This window comes from Mauremys reevesii, linkage group 14, assembly GCF_016161935.1.
Source record: "Mauremys reevesii isolate NIE-2019 linkage group 14, ASM1616193v1, whole genome shotgun sequence".
Lineage (NCBI taxonomy): Eukaryota > Metazoa > Chordata > Testudines > Geoemydidae > Mauremys > Mauremys reevesii.
In genome coordinates, this window is record NC_052636.1 from 36,658,612 (window position 1) to 36,681,282 (window position 22,671).

The 22,671-nt window shown below is 53.4% G+C and overlaps 1 protein-coding gene and 1 non-coding gene across 2 annotated transcripts in view; both read left to right on the top strand.

Annotated features, from left to right (window-relative positions):
- The window catches only part of LOC120381602 (zinc finger protein 850-like), a gene marked incomplete at its 3' end in the record, with an annotated part of 176,908 nt that overhangs the window by 17,680 nt on the left and 136,557 nt on the right, over positions 1–22,671 (top strand). The window lies entirely within an intron of this gene.
- TRNAV-AAC lies at positions 5–77 on the top strand. Its single transcript has one exon. It is a non-coding gene; the product is annotated as a tRNA-Val (tRNA).

Below are 22,671 nucleotides of genomic sequence, written 5' to 3' on the forward strand. Positions count from 1 at the left end.
TGGAGTTTCTGTAGTGTAGTGGTTATCACGTTTGCCTAACACGCAAAAGGTCCCTGGTTCAAAGCCAGGCAGAAACATGCGGGCTTCCTTTTCCCAGATCCCCTTGCTGTTCAGGAAGGCCTCCTCCTTCTCCTATTGGCCTGTCCGTGGGATAACTCCAACCCCTGCATGACAGAGGGTGCTGACAGCAGTGGCAGGGCCGCCCAGAGGATTCCGGGGTCTTTGGCAGCGGGGGGCCCTTCCGTTCCGGGACCCGCCGCCAAAGTGCCCCGAAGACCCGCGGCGGGAGCCGGACCGCCGCCGAAGCGCTGCCGGGTTTACGGCTTTAATTCGGGGGCGGGGGGGGGTCCCCGCCGCGGGCCTTCCGGGCACTTAGGCGGCGGGTCCCGGAACAGAAGGGGCCCCCCGCCGCCGAAGACCCCGGGCTGCGCTGCGGCGGCGGCGGGTCCCGCTCCCCCCCGGTCCGGTCCCGGCCCCCGGCGGGTCCCGGTCCCGACGGTCCCGCTCCTCCCCCCTGCCCACGGTCCCGACGGTCCCGCTCCTCCCCCCCGGCCCCGGCCTCTTACCGAGCACGTCTCTGGCGGGGCCTGAGCTCCGTCCCGCTCAGAGCCGCGTGGTGAGCGGGGCGGGGCTGGGAGCTCCACGCCGAGCGGAGGCAGCTGTCCCGCCCCCTCCCCACGGCGCTCTGAGCAGGGCGGGGCTCAGGCCCCATTGGAGCTCCCAGCCCCGCCCCCTCACCACGCGGCTCTGAGCGGGACGGAGCTCAGGCCCCGCCAGAGACGTGCTCGGTAAGAGGCTGGGGCTGGGGCTGGGGCCGGGGCGGGACCGTCTCTGAGCGGGGCGGGGCTCAGGGGCCCCGCCGGAGACGCTGAGGCTCCAGGAGAGGGGCGGAGGCGGGAGCCTCCGCTCTTCTCTTGGGGGCCCCTGCGGAGCCCGGGGCCCGGGGCAAATTGCCCCCTTTGCCCCCCCCTCTGGGCGGCCCTGAGCAGTGGAGAAAGCACCTTGGCATCAGGCTGGAGAACCTAGAGGAGTGCAGCGTGTTACCATTTGGAGGCTTGTGGCTTGGCCTCCTCTGCCCTGGGAGGTTGGCCGGTGGAGGCCGGCTCTTCCTGCTGGCCTCCTCTGCGTGACTTGCCAAAGGAGGAAGTGAGGCAGGAACGGGGCAAAAGAGGAAAGTGGAGCTGAGGAAGGCAGGGCAGAAAGTAAGTGCCTCAGTGCGGCTACGTGGGGTTAGTAGAGCATCACCATTCGTTCTGCAAAGCCAGGGGAGGTGCGGTTGGCTGCTGGGAGGCAGAATCCTGTGCCTGCCTCTTGGCTTCCCAGGGGTGGCTCCTTGCAGCCCAGGAGAAGCGGGGTTCTGGGGGGACGGAAAAGCAGCAATGGCGAGGCTGAGTGGGCTCCTTTCTGGCCAAGATGGTGGGTCTGGGAGTTGCCTGTAAGCCATAAGTGGACTTTGTGGAGTGAAAACTGCTGCTCCATTCTGGCTGACCTGGGGGAGCCATTAATGACTTGGGAGTAGGGGCAGGGCACTGGCTGTGAGCAAATGGGATCCAGGAAGCCCCAGCCTGCCCCTCCAGGGGCCAAGTCGTCTTCTCTCCTGCCATGGGGAGCCCGGCCTTAAGCCTGCCCAGCATGCACTGCAGCTCGAGCATTAAGCCTTCCTGTGTGCATAACCGAACTACGGCCTAGTGTAATAAGGTGTAAAGTTTAGATTGTGAATTTATCTTTAATTTCCATGGTAATTTACTTTGATCTTTTATGCCTACCACTTATAATCCTTAAAACTCCATCTTTCTGTAGTTAATAAATCTGTTTTATGAAACTGGTGTATTTTGCTTGAAGTTCTTAGGAAATCTCAGCTCCATTACAAGGCTGGTTCATGTACTATTCACAGTGAGGGAGGGGTGGACCATGCATAATAAACTCACTATTGTGTCATTCAGGAGGCCTGTGATATGCAGGGGTTCAGATTAGATGCTCTAATGGTCTCTTCTGGCCATAAAGTCGACTAATTTCTGAAAAACTGAGTGTAGCATTGAGAGCAGCGTCTGATGTTTCCCTGTCTAGCCGGCTTGCTGCCTAGAACGAACGCTCCTTGAGTGGGGTGATCCCCAGGGAGTAGCTCAAACCTGCAAAGTGCCTGGCCAGGGGCAGGACATTGGCTCAGCAAGGGAGGGGTGTGGCAGTGACATCACAAAGGCCTTTTGCAGGACCTCAGACTATTGGTCAAAGACTATTGGTGGGAAGGTGGTGACCTCACAGAAAGATGCTGACATCAGCCAGGCAGGACAGGGGCGAGGGGCCAGGGAAACTTCAGAGACCCCTGTGGCTTTGCTCCAGCAAGTCTCCTTCTCCAGGTCTCTCTTTGAGGACTGAGAGAGTATTTGGGTCATGGACGTGAGCGCCAGGAAGAACCTCTTTCGAGTTTTCTCCTTCCCTGTTAGTGATTTTACTAGAAAACAGCCATTCCTGTTTAGAAGGTAAGAGCCTCCTTGAGGTTTGAAACCTGTTCAGTCTGATCCATCTGGTGACAGTTGAATTCTGGGCATGGAAAATTCGAGCTTAAGGAGGCAGAATTTTATTGCACACCTGGGATTTTGTCCCTTAGAGTCACTGGGGACATTGGGGCTTGTCGTTTTTGTTTCATCTTTTCCTCCATCTATCCCTCCCTCCTTTCTCTTTGTCTTTTGCTTCTTTTGTCCTTTCTCCTGTTCCCCTCCCAACAGCAGGAGAGGGGTGTCGGGGTGTGTGTGTGTATGTTGCGGGGCTCTGCAGCTCCCACTGTGGGAGGTCCACCCAAAAATGTGGGGCTGAAATAGTGCTCGGGCAGTGATCCCCACCAATGACCTGGGCCATCCTTTGGGCTCTCTGGTGAGAACCCTCAGCCTCCCGTCCTCAGTCTCTACCCTGATTGGCTGAGCAGCGGGTTATTGACAGGGAGGAGACTCAGGTCCTTGTTCTCTTTTAAGACCAAGGAAATAAGTCAGAACCAGTTCTATGTTTGATGAATTTTGCTGCTTCTCTGCATTAATTGTCTTTGAGCAGTTCAGGATTCTCTCTAACATTGCAGTTCTCCTCAAATACTCGCTGAATACTTACTGTCACTGTTGTTGGTCTGGAGCTCATCTGAGAGCACTTTATTCAGGTCATTCAGTGTCTGAAATTCAAGATCCGATGGTTAGTTTGAAAATCAGGGCTCTTGGGTCCTATTCCCAACTCTGCCACTGACTGGCTGTGTGACATAAGACAAGTCAATTCTCCTTTCTCAGCCTCAGCTTCTCCCTCTTTCAAGTAGGGATAATAATGGTCCGCTCCTACCTACTTCACAGTGCATGGAGGCAGGGTCTGCTCTAGGTTTTTTGCCGCCCTAAGCAAAAAAAAATTTGGCTGCCCCCATCCCAGCCCTGGGCTCCCCCTCACACCCTCCTGCTGCCCGAGCCCTAGGCTCCCCCCAACCTACACCCGCTGCCGCCGCAGCTCTGGGCCTCCCCACACCTGCATCCCCCTGCCATTCCAGCCCTGGGCTCCCCCCCCACATCCTGTGCTGCCCCAGATCTGGGCTCTCTCCTTCCCCCCCACCAATGCTCCCCAACCCACACACCCCCTGCCGCCCCAGGCCTGGGTGCTCCCCCCGACCTGCACCCTCCTTCCACCCCAGCCCTGGGTCACTGGTAACTCGCTCCCAGGATGAGTCATTCAGCAGGAATTTTGGATGTGCACAGAACACAGACAGGACTGGTTCCCATATGGTTACAGAACTGCCGTAAAATGGAACAATTTTCAGCTTGTGTGATTGGAGGATACCTGGATGCATATTATAAGACTGTCCTCTATAAATGAGGAAAAGTTGAGGTGCCTTTATTATTCTTTGTTTCTATGGGGAATTTGCCAGTGCAATATCACTGTCTTCCTTTCAAACAAACAAAACTAGAAAAAAATGGCAATGGCTGTTGAAAATAGCAATTCTAGTCCTAATAACCCTTGGGAAGCATTTCTTGCTCAATTTTATTCTACTTTTTGTACAGCAAGTAACAGTGGATCAGTATATTTGATTTGGGAGAAATGAAGTAACAGCTGCCCAAATTGAGCTCGAGCACTCCTGAATGTTGAGGTGTTCAGATCTGGAAGGCAGGTGCTAGATTCTCTTTCTGAACATTAGCTAAATTTGGAAAGGAAAAGTCAATTTCTGCTTCCATGACTCAGAAGGGGAAATCCTCCTACGTGCCTGGTACTGTAGCTAGATGTAAGTGGGGGAATGGTCCTGCTATTGTGGGGAACTTCCCTGGCTTCTGCACTACCCCGGTGAAGTGGGCTGGCAAAAGGATCTGAGTCCTCGCTCCCACTTCCTTTACCCAGAGGCCTCCCTGCCCTTGAGGACTCCCCTTCCACTCTCCTGTCTGGCAGAGTCCTCGTAACCCCAACAAGGCTGTGTCCAGGATTCCTGGGGGGCTCAACCCCCAACCCTGCTGTGGTCACCTAGGACAGGGGCTAGGTGTCCCTCTCTTTGCACTGCGCATCTCCTGACCCACTGATCACATCATACAATTTAAAGCAAATACAAGTTATTTAATTAACAATAAAATTTAAAAATAAGAAAAATGGGAAAGGTTAAAGGAAAACACATCACCCCGCTCTGTGGCAGGGACCATCACAAAAAGTGTCTCTGGACATCAGGGCACTTCACAGTCTGTTCCTTGTAGGTCCCAGGCCTCCTCCTCAGGCACTGGCTGTGCTGCAGGGACGCTGCGGGTTGGACACTTGCTCTGGCGGTGGTCACACACCCTCAGGCTCTAGGTGGCAGGATCCTTCTCCCCAGCGTCACCCCCACCCCGTCCGGGTTACGATCCCCACCAAGTCTGGCCTGCAGGGCCTCTTGGCTGAGGCGTCTCCCTGTGCTGGGCCCACTGCCCAGGGTCCCCCTCGCTCTCCCCAGCTGCTCACCGCACCCAGCTCCGGACTGCTCCAGCTCCACTCTGCCTCAGCATGGCTGCTGCTGCTGCTCTGCCTTCAGCTCCCTGGGCTGCTTGTCTGGCCCCTCTGGCTCCAGTTGTTACAGCTCTGCTCCCAGGGCAGGGCTGCTCTCTCTGGGCTGTGCTCTGGCTTTGGGGCTGCAGCTCTGCTACCATCAGCTCAGCTTGGGTCCCCTGCTCTCTCCTTAGCTCGGCCCCACTCCATATGACTCAGACAATTCCAGCTCACAGGGAGGACAGGACCCCCCTGGCCTCCTGACTCCTTGAATAGCCTGCCCGCCCTGTCAATCAGGCTGCCCTGGAGCATTGGCATCTCCACATTGTTCCTGGGGACTATCAGTCTCAGGCTCCTGATTTCCCATCGACTCCTCCCTTTTTAGTGCTGGGAGCTAGCAACCAAACACCCCCACTGAATGTTAGTAAGGGGGCAACAGTCCCCTTACATAAAGCATCTAAATCCCCTGGGCACAGCTCGCCAGGGCACAGCTTGGGAGCTGCACTGGGAATAGATCCTGCAGGAAATCCCTTCCCCCGCTCTGCTAGCTTGTGTTTTGTTACAGCCCTGGAAATAATCCCGCTGCCTGCACGTGTTCCGCAGAGAACAGAGGAGCAAATTCTATCCCTGTTCCCCCTTCCACAGCCATTAAAGGAAGGAATAAACCCCCAGCAGCGCCCCGCCCCACAGAGTCCCCCCCTGTAAGGAGAGAGATGTGCAGTGACTAGGGCTCCTGCGTCACCAGGTTTATATAACTTTTGGTGATGCCCAGAACTGGTCCAAGTCCTGCCCGTCCTTCCTCGCCCCCCCTCAAAGCGCTGGGGGGGGGAGTTTGGGTACATGAGGTGCAGGCTCTGGGATAGGCAGGGGGTTGGGGTGCAGGGGGGGTGGACCCTGGGAGGGAGTTTGGATGTGGGCTCTGGGCTGGGGCAGGGAGTTGGGGGGCAGTGGTGGGCTCTGGGAGGGAGTTTGGTTGTGGGCGGGGTGTGGGATCTGGGCTGTGGCAGAGGGTTGGGGTGTGGCACCTATCTTGGGCAGCTCCCAAAAGTGACCCACACCCCCCATCTGGCAGCAACTCCTACATGGAGGATGCCCGGGGGGCGTGGGTCTCCTGGCACCACTGCCTGCTGGCACCACCCCTGCAGCTCCCATTGCCGCAGTTCCAATGGCAGAGTTGGCACTTGGGGTGCGGGCAGCGTGTGAGAGACACACCCCACGGGGGTTGCAGGGATGTGCCAGATGCTTCTGGGAGTGGTGCGCCGTGCGGAGCGAGGGTGGGCAGGAATCCACTTTAGTCCCGCTGTGCTGCCGGTAGTGGTGGCAGGAGCCCCTGTGCCCTTTCAAATCACCCGGGGCCAGCTGCTCAGGTTTTCTGACTTCCTGATGGGGAAGCAAAGGGAAGGCACATGTGCCCCTCATGAGCAGTTCTGGGGAGTCTTTTTGGGGCTCCTAAAGTAGGCAGCAGAGAGGTGCAGCCCCACCACCAAGTCTGTTTCACTGGAGGAGAGTGGGGGCTGCAGGGTGATCTCCCACCTCCGTGCATCCAGCAGCCTGTGCTCCCCCCTGCAATGCTGGAGCCTCCACATTTATTTATTGACAAATAAAATTTGCAGAATTTTAAAATATTGTGCACAGAATTTTTTTGGTGCAGAATCTTCTCAGGAGTGAGACTGACTCAGGGAACCTCCTTGGATTGTCACTGCTTGGTTAACCACTCAGCCACCACACCAATGCACAGAGAGTGCCAAGCCCCACTGCTATGTGGGGCTGGGGGCTGGGGTCGGGTCATACACATTCAGACTGTGCGCTCCCCCCGCTACAAACCGCTGCTGATTTCCCATGTAGGACATTAGCTGTTACCGATAAGGTTTGTCTGTGTTGTTGTTTTTATCTCATTGTTATGTGTAAGAAGTATACATTGTTTAATAGGTTCAATTAGTTGGTTAATAAGATGTTTCTGAAGTAAATCACTGGCTTTAAAATAAGATCCAATCTGGAGCATATGAACTATTGACCCCGGGACTCCATCTCTGAGAGGGGACTTGTTTACCATCAGGGGACAGGCTCAAACCAGTCCAAACCGGTTTCTCCCGCCAAAACCAGCCCTCAGCGTTCCATCTCCTCAGCACTTTTCCCACCACAGAAGTGATATAAGGACGTGCTCAGCGCCTGCGTGGGGCCGTCCCCCCCAGCGACGGCCCCTCCACGGTCAGGTCTACCCAGTGCTCCCGAGCCGGAGAGTGACGAGCCCCCTCGGTCCCGCCGTGAGACTGAGGAACAGGAGGCCTGTCACCCCCATTCCTGCCGTCCTGCATCCCTGGTGTCCAGCCTCCCACGGAGCCCCCCGGGGAGTGAGAGACCCTGGGGGGGGGCACTGGGGCTGGGCAGGAAAGTGACTCTGCCCCGGGGAACGTGGGAGAAGCCTCAGAGCTGCCTCAGCCCCAGTGGGATTTGGGGGGCAGAGACTGGGGCCTGGCGGGGGGGATCCCCTGTGGTGTGGGGGGAGATGGGGGGTGTCAGGCAGGGAGGGGAGAAGCTGGAGTTGTGGGGGGGGGAAGGTCAGTGGGACGCGGGGGGGGGGGGGGGGGTTTAACTGTCACTGGGCAGCCACGAAAATCCCGGGGGTGGGGAGTGGTGGGCTGGCGAAGGGGAGGGGGTTAATTGGATCCTTCCCCTGTTTGTGCCACTTGCCTCTCACCCCCGATACAAATTCTCTCTAGTTCTGCCCCTTTTCTCTCTCAGTGTCTCACACGGGGCTATACAATCTGGGGCGATTCCCCCCCATCCCCTCCAATGATCAGCTCTCCCGTCTCCCCCGATTTCCCCCGTTCTCCCCATGAGTCTCAAACGTCAGTTTAAAATCTTCTCTAGTGAGTGGCATTTTCCCACCCATTTGATCTGCAGCGATTTGTCCTTGTGTAGGTGGGAAATTGTTGCCCTGAGTCATTCCCCAGCACATGGCTGCCCCTGGAGTGGGGGTGGGATGGCTCAGTGGTTGGAGCACTGGCCTGCTAAACCCAGGGCTGGGAGCTGACTCCTTGCGGGGGCCATTTGGGGATTTAGTTGGGGATTGGCCCTGCTTTGAGCAGGGGGTTGGACTAGACACCTCCTGAGGTCCCTTCCAGCCCTGATCTTCTATGAGATGCTGGGTCTCTGCCAGGGCAGGGAAGGGAGGCGCACGTGTCCCCCATGGGGACTGCCCAGACCCCCGTTTCCCAATCCCAGTTGCTGCCCCTAACTACCAACACAGTTGCCCCCAACCATCAGTTGCCAGTCACCTGTCCGTCCCCCACTGCTGCCCCTTTACCTCATCCAGGGACCTTCCAGCTCCCCTCCCTTGCCCTTTTAATCAGCACCTCAAAGGGCTCCTGCTGCCCATGGGAATTGTGGGGGTGGGGATCCATTACTTTGTGTTTATGTATTGGACAGTCGTATAAAATCCAGTCCAACAGTCCCCTTTTCCACTAGTTCGTTAACAGCAATATAAAATCCCCTCAGATTTTGGTGTTTTTCTCTCATGTTATCAAATACGCAGTTTGTGACACATTTTCCTTGCAAATCTCAAAGGTTCATATAAAATAACCTAAATATTTGCCCCACTGCTCTCTAGTTGTCTATTTCTAATTGAATATGCCCTGAGATTTCCCCATCTCTCTAATTATAAAATACCAAGAAAATCTCAGATTTACACCTTTTCTCAGATTCTTGAACCTGGATATAAAATGTTTGCAAATGTTGCCCATTTCCTCTTTATTCATTTATCAAATATTGATGTGAAACACTCACATTTTACCTCCTATCAACAACTGATATAAAATCCCTCTGATTTTCCACTTTCCTCTCTATAATTTGCAAAATGGATCCAAAATCTCTCAGATTTCCACCCTTTCTCTTTCATTTCTGAACGTTGCTCTCAAAGCTCATGTTTTGCCTTTTTCTATGTCATTATCAAATGTCAGTTAAAAATCCTCTCGGGTTTGGGGCTGTTCCCCGTGTTTCTAAATCCCAGCAACTTCTTCCTTCGAGGGAACCTGTTACCCTGAGTTCTTCTCCATCCTGGATGTTGTAGGGAGTTAAATTGCTCAGAGATCATCTTTCCCGACTCCTTTGTGAATCATTTGTTCTCTCCTTTACCTCTGTTAAAATGTTTGCCGAAGAAAGAGACCAGCCAGATATTTAATACACATCAAAGCCAGAGGCCTCCCCCTGTTCGGGGATCAGTGGTTCCCAGCTATTAATGGGAGAGTTGGCTGGACCCTTTTATTTTCTCCAGCTGGCATGGGATGAAGAGGTCACTCTGAGTGCAGTGTGAGTTGAGAAGTATCCCAAACTCCATGACAAATGGCCTCTGTGAGGGGCTGCTTCCCGCAGTGCTAAGATGCAGCCACCTCTGGGGTGGATCCATGGTGGCCATTATTTGCTAGTGACAGGGCATGGAAATTTCTTATCTATTTTGTCCCTCCAGGCCTTCCATTCTCCTGTTAAAGAAGTATCCCCCAGGGCTCCCTCTGCCTGTGTGACTGGCCAGCAGGGGGCGGTGGTCACTTTCTATCCACTTCTCAGGCACTGTGAGGTAACAGTGTTGCTGGGTGGGGGTGGGGCTGTGTGGGGAGATAGCAGCAGAAGGGGGATTGTGGTGGGGGGAGGCCTCTGGGTGGCTGGGCAGGGGGTACCCTAGTGAGGTTGGTGGGTTCTGGAGATTTGGGGTTTCAGGGGGTGGTTGTGATGTGCCCAGCCCTGAGTCTGTGGGTCCTGGAGGTGGGTATCGCTGGGGGCCTGTTGGCTGCAGAACAGCCGGGGTGGGCGTCTCTTGGGGAGGCGGGACAGGGGGTTAGAGGGAGCCTGGTGCTGTGCCAGGTGCTCTGTCTGGGCTTCCCCCACAGACTCCTGGGATCGCTGCCATGCCCAGTGCTCAGAGTGTGTGTGGGAGAATCCCCGGCGCTAGGCCAGGGGGTGCCCCTGTAAAGCATCAGGGGATCCTGCAGCGGGAAGGAGGGGGTGCCAGGCAAAGGGCAGGGCAGATCCTGCTGGAGGGCAGGGGGGGAGGGGTCCTAGGCAGGCAGTGAGGGACTGAGTTCTCAGTGGGGGTCCCTTTTGGGGGGTCTCTGGCTTCTGGGGTCTCTTGGGGTGAGGGGGAAAACCCTTTGGGATTCCCAACCTGGCAGTGACGGTCTGGTGGGGGTTCTCTGGCCGGTGAGTCTCTGGCTATGGACTCTGGGGGCTGGGTTCCAGGGAATATCTGGGGGGCGGGGGCTGACTGGGGCTCTGGGGGATGCTCCCGACCTCGCTTCTTCTCCCTAATTAGCTTATGCCAGAATCCTAGCTCCAAGCACTGCCTGACATTCCCCGGCCAGGCCCAGTCACTGTGAGGTGAAATCACAGATTTTTGCTCTGCTCCCCTCTTGAAAACTGCAGGAACTTCCAGTTCCATTGTCCTAGATTGTCCAGTCCTTGTCCTGGATCTGGGGGATGAGGGAGGTGGGAAGGGGGTCAGCGCTGCCGCACAATGGTCCCTTCCACAGCGTTCTGGACTCATTCTTTCTGAACTCTGGTTTCATTGAGACCATTGTTAATCCAGAGTCACTGTATGGAAAGACAAGGAGTGACTCCGGATGGACAGTGGGGCAAATGAGATCAGCAATTCTCCCTGTGAGGAGGGGCTCTCATTAGCTGCTCTCCCCAGAGAGCTAAAGGAGGGAAGCTGCTCAAACGCTCTGTCCCTCTCTGCTCAGGATACTGGGGTTCAGCTTCCTGGGTCAGACGCTGCAGCCTCCATTGTGATCTGGGAGACCAGGCTTAGTAGCTGCTGCTCCCCCAGTGGGGTTCTGTGCTGGGAAGTGACCTGAATTAAAGTTGCTTCTCTGCCTGGCCCAGGGATGACTTTCTCCAGCTGGTCCTAGCCTCCTAGGGCAGCCCTGGGCCCTGTTAATACTAAATTCTGAGCCAAGTCTCCAGGTAACTGAAAGACCTCAGGGAAAGTCTTCGGGTCTGGCAAGAAAGTGACTCTGCACAAACAGCCTCTCCCTATTTCTCCTCCCATTAGCAATTGCCAGGAGAAAATCCAGCCCTGGGAGAGCAAAGCCCCCAGGAATGGGACTTTCCCAGCCAGAGGGGCAGGGAGAGAGGACAGGGGAAGGAGAGACTGAAAGGGGCAGTGGGAGAAATGAGGGGGGAGAGATTTCCACCCAGACACATGTATTGCTGCATCCCTGGGCAGAACCACTTTCCAGTGAACAAAACAAGGATCAGACAGAGGAAAAGCCATTTCCTGACTCCATATTCCCCCTGCTGGCGTGTGGCTGCCGTGGGGTCAGTGTCTGAGGGAATCCCCCACAGTGACTCCTTTGGTTCTGCTCTTTTCTAGCCTTGTGTTCACAGACTTTGTTAGGGGGTGAGGAGAGGGAGAAGGGAGGTTAAAAATGTGTCTGGGCTTAGCCTGGCAGGAGGGGCCAGGTCTACATTGTAATAAACAGATTGAGCATTTCCCAGCATGGCAGGATCTAGGGTGTCTGTCTGCAGGGAAAGGGCCTGGGGGAATTCTGATGTGAAATTAACTAAAACCGGTTCTGAAATGCCCACAACTGCCCTTCTCCCCCAGACAGGCTGCAGAATGGCGTCCATGTTTTGCTCCAGGTCATCCCAGCCTGACGTGGGACAGGGAAGAGAAATGGCTGCAGTGGAGCCAACTCAGGTAGAGATTATTGGGGGGTTGCTGGTGGGTTCCTGCTGGAGGAGAGGGACAGCAAATACACCGGAGATGGGAAGGTTTGCACAGTCTGGTTTGGAGGTTGGAGCGGGGCAGGAAATTCACAGCGTGGGGAAAGGAGGAGGCCAGGGTGTGGCAAACCTGCTGGGAGTTATTTAATAAGTGGCCTAGATTCTAGGAACAGACCCAGGAGGTTGGGAGGCGGAAATGCCCTAATTTGTGAAGAAAGAAAATAGCCCACCTACATGGAGCTAGTCAAACTGACCAGACTCCCAGTGCTGGAGCCTGAGCTCACTAACCAACGGCTGCTGTGAGATAAGAAGGGGGCACCCATGAGTCAGGCTTATTGGAGCTGCCTCTCCCTTCATATCCCGCTCCTCACAAGGAGGAGGTTATTGGGCTTCCTACCAGGAGCTCTTCCTGGACCCTGCTAGGGGCTCCATCTCCTGTATCAGTCGGTGGCCAGTAGGTGTGTGATGGATCTGCTGGGAGAGACAAGGGGCTCTCTCTTCGTCCCCTCACCCTGGTATTTGCTGGATACGCTGAGCGGGGTGGGGGTGGGACTTTGTTGACTGCGATCCACCCAGAGCTTCCATTTGATTGGCTCCTCTCTGCCACAAATAGTGGGGCTGTGAGTGCGGAAAGAGATCCTGAGTGTTGGACTCTTGCTCTTTCAGGGGCCGGTGACCTTCGAGGAGGTGGCTGTGCATTTCACCAGGGAAGAGTGGGCTTTGCTGGACCCCACTCAGAGAGCCCTCTACTGGGATGTCATGAAGGAGAACTATCAGACTGTGACCTCGCTGGGTAAGGGTTCCTGTCCCCTCGGTTCTTGGAAGGGGAAATGAAGAGATAAAGTTCACACCAGCCCCACAATGCCACCTCTACTCTGTCCTGTTTCTGCATCACCCCAATATGCCAGTGACACACACACACTGCCACAAACCCTCCTGCTGCAGAACACTTTGGGAACAGAGCACAGGAGCCATATCGCACAGTGTCAAATAGCTCCTGTTTGCTCAAGTGAAACTGGGGGTTAGGTCTGGCATAACTGTTCCATACCCCTAATCATTTTTGTTGCCCTTTTCTGAACTTTTTCCAATTCCAATATATCTTTTTTGAAATGGGGCGACAACATCTGCATGCAGTATTCAAGATGTGGGTGTATCATGGATTCATTTGCTGTTTTTACAAATATGATATATGATATTTTCTGTCGTATCTATCCCTTTCTTAATTATTTCCAACATTGTTCGCTTTTTTTCACTGCTGCTGCACATTGAGTGGATGTTTTCAGAGAACTATCCACAGTGACTCCAAGATCCATCTCTTGAGTGGAAACCGCTAATTTAGACCCCATCATTCTGTATGTATAGTTGGGATTATGTTTTCCAATGGGCTGCACTATGTGCTATCCTGACATCTAGCACTGCTGAGATCCTGCATTCAGTGATATCCCTGCCCTTCCTGTTCCCTTTCTCCACTGAACCCCACCGGCCCATGCTTCCTGTTCCCAGCTTCCCCAGGACACTCTCTCTGTCTCTGAACCTCTCGGTGCATCCTTGAATGCTGGCTGGGAGTATCCAGACAGGGGAGCTCCAGCAGCAGAACACTGAATCTCACCCAGGATTACAGATGACACAACTCCTCACTGCTCTGGATTGCACCCCACCATGTGAAAATGGCCTAGGTTGGTAGTGACATTTCTTGAGACATGCAGAGTCTTGCTCCCATATCACCAGGTGTAATAACAATAACAGGAAAGGCTGAATATGGGAAACTGATTGTTCAGCTTGCTTTTGACCTGCATCATATTTTGCAATATATTCCAAATAAGGAAATTAACGTGCAACGTATGTGTCATTGTTTGGGGTTTTAAGCTTTAAAAGGCTTGTGTGATTTTTAGCTCAGGGGGACAGTATTCCAATAGCTGTTGCCCCCTGCGCACTTTCAACCAAGAAAAGAGCCTCAGGCTGAGCTGATTAAAAATCAATTGTGTGGTTGTTTTCCACAACAGCTTCAAGAGGTCCCTGTGATGGAATGTAAATGTCTTCTTCGCACCTTCCCCCTGCAGGAGAATGGCTGTTTGACCAGCTGTTTGCCTGGCTGTCTCTGAGGAACTGCTCTGTGGGTGTTCCCCAGAATTGTAACTTTTTCAGTAATATCATACAGTAAAATCTCATAACTTTACATACAGTGTTACTACACATTTTAACAGGAGGATAATATTCAGTAGATTATGCATTTTCAAATGATACCTCACAAGCCATACTGTGTACAAAATTGATCATAATTTTCTAGAAGAGTGAACATAGGGGTGTAGACTGACACAGTGTCTGAGTGTGTGTTCCCAGCAGATATGTGGGTATTTCAATCCCTCATAAGCACAGTGTTCGGCATCTTCAAGGACCTGGGGAACTAGTCCTGAAATTCACTGGTTTACCAAGTGTGACACTGGATGGAATTGTGAGACACTTTGGTATTAATAATAAAATAATATTATAATCTGATAAAATTGCAATGAATCATGCTAGATATGCCATGCCAGGTGTCAGTGAAAATGTTATGATTTTCCACGTATGATAATTTTGTTTCTATGTTTGTATCACCTTTGTATTGTGAGTTATAGATATGCAGGGTATATCTGTATTTCCAGACTTGTGCAGTGTTTCTGGGTGACACCCCCAGACATATTAGCATCAACACTGCCTAGCCTGTTTGATGGCCCATTGAGGGTCATCAGCTGTACAATGAGCCCATGGAAAGGACCAAGGGGATACACCTATTGAGTCAGCAAGACATGCCGGGGTATGCCTGTGTAATGAGAACTTCAAGGCTTTTCCATGCCACGTGCTGTGAATCTTGTGTTTGGGACTCAGGAAGTACAGGCCACATGGCAAAAGGAATATAAAGGGCAGCTGCATCATCTCCATTTTGTCTTCAATCCACCTTCCTACCTCTGGAGCACCTTCTCTACAAACTGAACCCTGGAACAAAGGACTGAATGACCCATCCAATCTGTGGATGTGTTCCAGACAGACTTTCAAGCCAGCAACTCACCAATACTGCTCAGAACCTGATATATCCATTTTGTAATGTATCTGACTGCTTTCCCATTTAACTTCTTTCTGTCTTTCTTTCCTTTAAACATTTAGTTTAGATGCTAAAGGATTGTCTGGAAGGATGGAATTTTGGGTAATATCCAAACCTATACTGACCTGGTGATGTGGCTGACCCTTTGGGGTCAGAAGAACACTTTGTTTATGTGAGCAGAGTTTTTAAATAACCTCTCACTGTACTGGACCTAGCTGCTGATTAGGAGCCAGAGAACTGGGATGCAATAAAGGGGGCTGCGTGATTTCTTTTTTCAGCTTCTCGATAACCCGTGTTTGTGACTGGTTGGTGAGTTTAACTTCAGTGTTAACCACCATTTTTGGGAGCATCTGCTCTCCCTTTTTCAACCTGCCCTAACTTTGGCATTTTCAGTGAGAACTGCCCCTGGCCCACCAGGTCACACTAAGCACTGAAGTTAAAGTAATAGAATGTTTTTTTATGCCCAAGTCTTATGAAATCAACTGAACTCTTTTGTTTTCTTTCATCTGAGCAGGGTTTCTAGTTTTCCAGTGTGATGTGATCTCCCAGCTGGAACAAGGGGAAGAGGCATGCGTCCCAGACCTCCAAGGTTCAGAGGAAAGAGAGATCCTGAGATCTCCCTGCACAGGTGAGGAAACATTAAACCACCCAGAATCTGTAAGTGCCTGAAGGAAACATCTGGGATGCCTAACAAAGCCCTTGGGAGGTCTCTCAGTTCATTATTGTCCCTAGCAGGGGTCATATCCTCAGGGTAAATATAGATCTTCTTTGAGTTCTTGCTCATATCCATTCCAGTAAGTGTGCGCGCGCCGCGTGCACGCTTGTCAGAAGATTTTTACCCTAGCAACACTCGGTGGGTCAGCGCCGCTATAGCACCGGATATATACCCCTGCCGACCCATACGCCCCTCAGTTCCTTCTTACCGCCCGTGACGGTCGTTGGAACAGTGGAGAGTGGCTTTGCTGACCTCCACATCCCTAGCTTCTCGTAGTTATTTACTCTTTATCGTGTATATAGTTCAAGTTCTTGTAGTTATAGTTAATTTTAGTACGTATTTTCATAGTTACTGTATTTAGTACGTATTTTCATAGTTAAGCGGGGGATTGGGGGAGTAGCCCCCTTTCCTCCGACCCGGTGCGGGCTCATGCCCAAGGCACCGGGATTTAAACCCTGCTCGGCGTGCCAGAAGCCGATGCTGGTGGGGGATCCTCATGACTGCTCCCTAAAATGCTTAGGAGAATCCCACCTGACAGACAAGTGCCAAATTTGCAAGTCGTTCAAGCCAAGAACGAAGAAGGAGCGGGACTTCCGACTAAAGCAGCTCCTTATGGAATCGGCCCTTAGTCCTGCGGTGCTGACACCGTCCACCCAACCCGCATCGGTGAGGAGCGCACCTTCGGCACCGGATCGCTCCAGTACCAAAAAGGACTCCCGGCACCGGCATCTGCTGGCACCGGCTCCCCAGCACTGCTCTCTTTCCCCAACTGGGAAATGACGTACTGCTCCGACCCCATCCTCGCAGAAGGAGCACACATCAAAGTCCATCTGTCAGACCCCGGTAACTGCTGCGGCACTGCCAACACCGGCACCGCACTTGGCAGCTCCTCCTAGCGCGGCACCATCAATTCCGGTACCGCATTGAGTCTGGTGCCACATAGCTCCATGGCTCATGCTGTGGTCGAGCTCACTCTCCCTTGTACGCCGGAGACCTTCTCAATGGCAAGAGAGCTCATCGCGCTGACGGAGTCGATGCAGCCTCAACCCCCGGCACCACCGGTGCGGGTTATCCAATCCATCGGCAAGCTGGCCCTGATAAGGCCTCCTTCCGTCAGTCCACCGGAGAGACGTCTTTCCAGGTCGCGGTCTCGGAGACGTTCCCGCTCCTGCCGTTCCCGATTCCGGCACCGCTCGCAGTCCCGGCACCGCTCTCCATCGCAGTACCGGTCGTACTCGCGGAGACTTTCAAGATCTCTGTCACCGGACAGATACTCCTGATACCGATCCGGCTCTTGGTACCGATCTCAGTACCGTGCGTCCCGCAGTCACTCCCGGCACAGGGACTCAAGATCCCGGTCGACCTCCCGGCACCGACATGGTAGAAGGTCCCGGTCTCGTTCGTGGCACCGACAAGACCGGTACCGCTCACCGGTACCGCCCCGGGACCGAACGTCAGGAACAGCAGTACCCTACCAGGGTCTCTCGGCCCCGCCGTGGCCTTTGAGACACATGTCAATGTCGTCCCAGGCTGGGAGTGCTTCTTACCACCAGGACTGGGCATCTGATATTCCGTGCCACCATCCAGAGGCACAAAGCCAGGAGCAAGGTCCTCATCAATGGGCCTTTTGGACTCCGTGGGCATATCACGAGGCCCAAGGTGCCCCACTTGTGGCTCAACGCTCCGGCCCCTCAGAGCACAGGGTTCCTGAAGCGACTGTAAGCCATCCTCCTCCCGCGGGCACGGACGAGGATCCACTTCAATCTGCAGACCCTGAGATTCCACCTGATGCAGATGGTGCTCCGCCGGTCCATGACCCACCTCAGGACCCGTTGGTACCGGGCCTCTCCTCCCCCTCCTCTCCTGATGAGGCAGTGGCAGGAACATCCTCCTCTGGTCCTCCGCCTATTGATCTCAGGGCACATCAAGACCTCTTGCGGAAAGTAGCACAAAACATGAATTTGCCAGTGGAGGAGGTTGCTGAAATAGAGGACCCTGTCGTAGTCATATTATCGGCGGATGCGCCTCTTTGAGTGGCTCTCCCATTCATCCGCACTATTCAAACCAGTGCAGACACAATTTGCCAATCCCCAGCTTCTATTACACCTACAGCTAGGGGAGTAGAGAGAAAATATATGGTCCCCTCCAAGGGGTATGAATATCTCTACACCCACCCACCTCCCTGCTCCCTGGTTGTCCAATCCGTGAAGGAACGTGGGTGTCTGTGGGGAAGTTTACAGAACTCCTTCCCCAGGAGTCCCACACAGAGTTTACGGCCCTACTAGAGGAGGGTAAAAAAGTGGCGAGAACTTTTCTCCAGGCCTCTCTGGATGCAGCGGACTCGGCAGCCAGAACGCTTGCATCCAGGGTAACGATAAGACGCATCTCCTGGCTACAAGCTTCAGGCCTTCCCCCAGAATAGCAGCAGACAATTCAGGATTTGCCTTTTGAGGGCCAGGGCCTTTTCTCGGACAAAACCAACCCCAGGTTGCAGAGCCTCAAGGACAATTGAGTCATAATGCACTCGTTGGGTATGCACATGCCGGTGACCCAACGTAGGTCCTTCACGCCCCAACCATACCGCCCTTATAACCAGCCTAGGCCGCGTCAGGATATGGCCACACGGCGTGGCAGGGGGTATCAGAGGAGACAGTCTGGCCCTCAGGGAAACCAAAGTCAAGCGCCCCCTAAACCACCTACGGGGCCAAAACAAAATTTTTGATGGGACGTCCGAGGACGGCCTACCAGTTTCCCTGCCGGATCCTTCTCCCTCCTTTTTCAACCGCCTCTCCCATTTCCTCCCTGCTTGGTCCCAGCTGACCTCCGACCGTTGGGTCCTCTGCACGGTGGAAACAGGATACCACCTCCAATTTATTTCTCCACCCCCATCCCACCCTCCCTACCCATCCCTCTTCAGGGACCCCTCTCACAAGCAATTCCTCTTACAAGAGGTCCATGCGCTCCTAAATCTGGGAGCCATAGAGGAGGTGCCAGAGGACATGAGGGGCAAGGGGTTCTATTCCCGCTACTTTTTGATTCCCAAGGCAAAGGGTGGTCTACGACCGATACTGGACCTGCGAGAACTCAACAAATTCATGATAAAGCTCAAGTTCCGCATGGTATCCCTGGGGACCATCATCCCATCCCTGGATCTGGGAGACTGGTATGCCGCCCTCGATATGAAGGATGCGTATTTCCACATTGTCATTTACCCGCCGCACAGACGGTATCTCCGTTTTGTGGTCAACCAACAGCACTTCCAGTTCACGGTGCTTCCCTTTGGTCTTTCCGCGGCCCCGAGAGTCTTCACCAAATGTATGGCCGTAGTAGCTGCCTCCCTCCACCGTCGTCAAATACACATCTACCCGTACCTCGACGATTGGCTCATTCGAGGGACTTCCCAGTTGCAAGTATCACAGCACCTGTGTGTCGTCAAAGACCTCTTCGGGAGGCTAGGCCTCATGATCAATGTAGAAAAGTCTACCCTGACTCCAACGCAGAGAATAGACTTTATTGGAGCAGTTCTGGACTCCAATCTGGCCAGGGCCTGCCTTCCTCTGCCACGGTTTCAGGCAATGTCTTTGATCATTCGAAGTTTTCAATCCTTCCCGACAACGTCGGTGCGCACCTGCCTCGGTCTATTAGGTCACATGGCGTCCTGCACCTTTGTGACCAAGTACGCGAAGCTGCGACTTCGGTGCTTCCAAACCTGGCTTGCTTCTCTATACCGTCCACACAGAGACAATATAGACTCGGTGATCACTATCCCCAGGACAGTTCTTGACTCCCTCACTTGGTGGCTGGACCCCACTGTAGTTTGCGCAGAGATGCCGTTCCACTCTCCTCAGCCCTTGGTGGCACTAACCACAGACGCATCATCTCTGAGTTGGGGTGCCCACCTCGGGAACCTTCACACTCAAGGCCTCTGGTTGCCCCAGGAGCTGACCTGCATATCAACGTGCAGGAGCTGAGGGCAGTCCGTCTAGCATGCCAGGTGTTTCGGGTCCATCTACAAGGCCGCTGTGTATCCGTGTTCACGGACAGCACAACAACCATGTTTTACATAAACAAGCAGGGCGGGCGCGCTCCTCCCTACTTTGTCAAGAAGCCACTCACCTGTGGGACTTTTGCATAGCCCACTCAATCGATTTGGTAGCGTCTTTTTTCCCAGGAGTCCAGAACACTCTGGCAGATCGCCTCAGCAGGTCCTTCCTGTCTCACAAGTGGTCAATCCATCCCGATGTCATCTATTCCGTCTTCCGGAGGTGGGGCTTTCCCCGCATAGACCTCTTTGCCTCCCGAGAGAACAGGAAATGCCAGGTGTTCTGCTCCTTCCAAGGATGCTCCCCGGGCTCCCTCTCAGACGCGTTCCTCCTCCCGTGGACAAGGCACCTATGTTATGCCTTCCCGCCATTTCCCTTCGTTCACAGAGTCCTGCTCAAACTCCGCAGGGACAGAGCCAACTTGATCGTCATTGCTCCAGCATGGCCGAGGCAGCACTGGTACACCCTGTTGTTCGACCTCTCAGTGGCGGATCCGATTCCCCTGCCACTGTGGCCGGATCTCATAACACAGGACTTCGGCAGACTTCACCACCCAAACCTGCACCACCCAAACCCTTCATCTCACTGCATGGCTCCTGCGTGGTTGAACCAATCGGAGTTGTGCTGCTCTGCTTCCGTACAACAGGTCCTCTTGGGAAGTAGGAAGCCTTCCACTAGGACGACTTATCTCGCTAAGTGGAAGCGTTTCTCGCACCAGTGCGATCAGAATAACTTGGTCCCAGGACAGGTTTCCATCCCTACTATCCTGGATTACCTCTGGTCCCTCAAAGAGCAGGGCCAAGCGGTCTCTTCCATAAAAGTTAATCTGGCAGCTATTTCCTTCCACCCAGGCGAAAGGGGCCGTTCAATTTTCTCTCACCCCATGGTTTCCAGGTTCCTTAAGGGACTGGAACTGTTGTACCCCAAGTCCATCGCCCAGCCCCACCTGGGATCCAAACCTGGTGTTGACCAAGCTTATGGGAGCCCCCTTCGAGCCTATGGCCACATGTTCCCTGCTCTACCTTTCGTGGAAGACGGCTTTCCACGTCACTATCACCTCGGAGAGGCAAGTTTCAGAGCTTCGTGCCTTGACGGCTGATCCCCCTTATACGTCTTCCATAAGGACAAGGTACACCTGCGGCCACACCCCTCTTTCCTCCCTAAGGTGATGCCTGCTTTTTATGTCAATCAAGACATCTTCCTCCCAGTTTTTTTCCCAAAGCCACACTCATCGCGCCGGGAACAACAGCTACATACCTTGGATGTCCGTAGGGCTCTTGCCTTTTATATAGAGCGAACAAAACCCTTCCGGCGTTCACCTCAGCTCTTTGTAGCGGTGGCAGACCGCATGAAGGGCATGCTGGTCTCTTCCCAACGGATCTCATCTTGGGTAACATCCTGCATCCAATCGTGCTACGAACTGGCTCACGTTCCCGCTGGACATCTGACCGCCCATTCTACACGGGCGCAGGCCTCTTCTACCGCCTTCCTGGCTCATGTCCCCATCCAGGAAATATGTAGGGCGGCTACCTGGTCATCGATTCACACCTTTGCCTCACACTACGCATTGGTCCAACAATCCAGAGACAATGCAGCCTTTGGCTCAGCAGTTTTGCATTCTGCGACGTCTCACTCCGACCCCACCGCCTAGGTAAGGCTTGGGAATCACCTAACTGGAATGGATATGAGCAATCACTCAAAGAAGAAAAGACGGTTACTCACCATTGTAACTGTTGTTCTTCGAGATGTGTTGCTCATATCCATTCCAAACCCGCCCTCCTTCCCCACTGTTGGAGTAGCTGGCAAGAAGGAACTGAGGGGCAGATGGGTCGGCAGGGGTATATATCCAGTGCCATAGTGGCGCCACTCCAGGGGGCGCCCAGCCTACCCACCGAGTATTGCTAGGGTAAAAAACTTCCGACGAGCGTGCATGCGGCGTGCGCGCACCTAACTGGAATGGATATGAGCAACACATCTCAAAGAACAACAGTTACAACGGTGAGTAACCGTCTTTTTCAGTGTGACTGGTTTGGGATGTGAGGATGTGACCCTTCACTTCCCAGCTTATGGCTGCCCCTGCTGCTTAGCCAAAGGCCTTAGCCTAAGAACAAGGGCTCAGCCTATCCTAGTGAGAGAAGGCCCTTACAAATACAGACAGTGATTTTGATTCTTTGTTTTCATACTCCTGTAAGTAGCTAAGTGATAAAAGTACACCTAAGTTCTTAAACTATAGACTTTACAGGCAGGCCTGAATATCTCTATTCTAACAGTGGGTTCTACCCCTTCCCCCATTCTGTGTCTGTCTTGTCTATTCAGATTGTAAATTCTTCAGGGCATGGGCCATCTACTGTTCTCTGTTTGTACTTTGCCGAGCACAATGGGTACCCACTGTTAGTTGGTCCTTAGGCACTAAGGTAATGCATATGATTTATAATAATAATAACTCTCCTGCCACTTTGAGCCAAGGAAGTTGGCCTTGGGATGTTACTGCTTAAAAATGAGCTGGCGGTTAAAACCATGGACTATTCTTTGTGACAAGTATCCCACAAATTCCACTGACCTCCCTCGTTTTCTTTACCTGCAGTAGGGTTTCCAAATTCCAAACCTGATGTGATCTCGCAGCTGGAACGAGGGGAAGAGCCGTGGGTCCCAGACCTCCAGGGCTCTGAGAAAGAAGTGCTTCCAAGAGCTGCCTTCACAGGTGAGGAATTGGTTAAACCAGCTCAAAAACTGTGCGGGAATGCAGGAAACATTTGGGATGCCCTACAAATATCCTGTGAGCTCTCCAAGTTCAGGATTGTTCCCTACAGATGTGGAATCATTATGGCAGATGTCACTCATGGCTTCCCTCCTATTCTGACTGACAACTGGCAGCAGGTCCCTGCCCAGTCTCGCTTTCCCCCGAGTGTTCTCATGAGATGCACACCAAAACTGATCCCTTCCTCTCTCCTCTGTGGAAGGGTTTGGGGAAAATCAGCACCTGATAGGTTTGATCTCTCCCACACTTATTTTGGATTGTTCATCCCTTTTGCCATTCCTCTCTCTGAGATTTTCTTTCTTTCCGGCAAAGGGAGTGACCTGTGTCTGGATTCTCTCTGTCTCCCATCAGGTGATGGGCTGGTGAGTCAGAATGAGGAGGAGAAACCCCATCA